Source organism: Empidonax traillii, unplaced genomic scaffold, assembly GCF_003031625.1.
Source record: "Empidonax traillii isolate 1590-97213 ecotype Southwest subspecies unplaced genomic scaffold, ASM303162v1 scaffold1197:size200652, whole genome shotgun sequence".
Taxonomy (NCBI): Eukaryota; Metazoa; Chordata; class Aves; order Passeriformes; family Tyrannidae; genus Empidonax; species Empidonax traillii.
In genome coordinates, this window is record NW_020956390.1 from 198533 (window position 1) to 200652 (window position 2120).

Sequence of the window (2120 nt, forward strand, 5' to 3'; positions counted from 1 at the left end):
TGGGGAGTTTATGGGGTTTGGGGGTTTGGGATGACCGGGGGGGTTAGGGTTTGGGAGGGTGGCAGTGGATACTAGGGGGATTACAGAGTTTGAAAAATCAGGAGGGGTTGGGAGGTCTGGGGCAGCAGAGACCCCCGGGGGAGGGGCTGATGGACTGGGGAGACTCCACCCCTGTCCCCCCTTCCCCAGGACAGCTCAGGGCTGCGGCTCTGGAAGCGCCGCTGGTTTGTCCTGGTGGATCTCTGCCTCTACTACTACCGGGGTGAGGGGTCTGGGGGGGTGGAGGGAGTGGGACAGCCTGGGGTGGGGGGGGGCATGGGTGACCTGGGGTACCTGGGGGGGGGTCAGAGATCCTGGAGGATCCCTGGGGCATTGGGAATTGCTGGGGGGCATCAGAGATCCCAGGAGACTGGGGAGCCCTGCGGTGTTGGGGGTCCCTGGGGGTCTCAGGGATCCCTGGGGGACTCTAGTGGTCCCTGGGGTACTGGGGCGTTTTGGGGGGAGGGCAAAAGATTGGGTGTCCCTGGGGTGTTGGAGGTCCCTGGAATGGTCAAAAATCCCGGTGGGATCAGTGTCTCTGGGGGAGTCAGGGATTCCCATGGGATTTGGGGTCCCTCGAGCTTGAGGTGTTCCTGGAGGTTCAGGGAGCCCCGGGAATTGGGGGTCCCCGGGGCATTTGGGGGGGTCTCTGGATAGGACAGGGATCCTGGCAGGATCAGGGGTCCCTGGGGCATTGGGGGTCCCTGGGGGGTTGAAGAGGTCCTTGGTGGGGTTCTAAGATCTGGGGGGACTCTGGAGGTTCGGGGGCAGCCGATGGGACTCAGAGGAGTTCCCAGCACCCCCCGGGGGTCTCGGGGTGCCCGTGGAGTCCTTGGTGCCCCCTCTCTAACCCCCCTTTGCCCCTCAGACAGCAGCGAGCAGCGAGTGCGGGGCGGGCTCCCCCTGCCCGGCTACGAGATCCGCGTCCTGCCCCCCGCCCCCCGTGCCCCCCAGTTCCTGTTCACGGTCAGCCCCGGGCCCTGGATCCGCGGATCGGGGGGTGCGCTGGGGGTGGGGGGACAGGCCCTGGAGGCCTGGAACCCCTCCCTATGGAACCCCCCCATTCCCAGGCCGAGCACCCCGGGATGCGAACGTACTGCCTGGGGGCCGAGACCCCCGAGGAGCTGCACGCGTGGGTCTGTGCCCTGCGCCAGGGGGCATCGCCCCTGCCCGGGTCAGTGGGTACGGGGGCTTAGGGGCACAGGGGGACACGGGGGGCATCGCCCTCGCTCGGTAAATGGGATAGGAGGGCACAAGAGACATTGTCCCTGCCCGGGGTAGAGGGATGGGGGGGTACCGGGGGGCGTGGGGGGCATCGTCCCTGCCTCGGGGAGTGGGGTATGAGGGGTACGAGGACACCAGGGACATCGCCCCTGCCCGGGTGAGTAGGAGTACGAGGGGCACAGGGGCTCCGGGGGAGTCTGGGGCCATTCGGGAGGGACAAGGAACCTAAGTACTGAGGGGTTTGGGGGAGGTTTGGGGGATACCAGAAGACTTGACGATGTGGGAGGGTTGGGGGGGGGGGGCCACAGAGTGCTTGGGGGAGTCTGGGGGGCAGTTAACCCTTTAACCCCTGTTTTCTCCCCCCTCCCCAGTTCCCCCCGCTCCCTGTCCCTGCAGACACTCCAGGATCCCCCGAGCGCGGGTCCCCCCTCGCCCCCATTGCCCACCCACCCCACTGGCTGGTGCTCCCCGTGCTCCCGGGGGGAGGGGTTGGGGGGCCCCCCCGTGCCCCCTCCTCGCCGCCCCCCGGTCCCTCCGCTGCCCCCCCGCGAGGTGAGGGCGTGGGTGACACTGGGGCTTGAGCTGGGGGAGGGAGGCAGTTACTGGGTGATTGTGGGGCAGGCTGAGGGGCTGCGGGGTGAGAAGGGGGTTATGAGGCAAAATGGGGGGCTCTAGGGCAGGAGGAGGGTTATAGGGAAGGAGGGGCTGTGAGGCAGAAGGAGGGGTTCGGGGGGGCAGAGGGTTATGGGGCAGGTGGGGCTACGGGGGAAAGAGGAGGAGGAAACGGTTTAGGAGGGGTTATGAGGCGGAGTAGGGGGCCTGTGGGGCAGGAGGGGCTGTGAGGCAGACGGGATTAT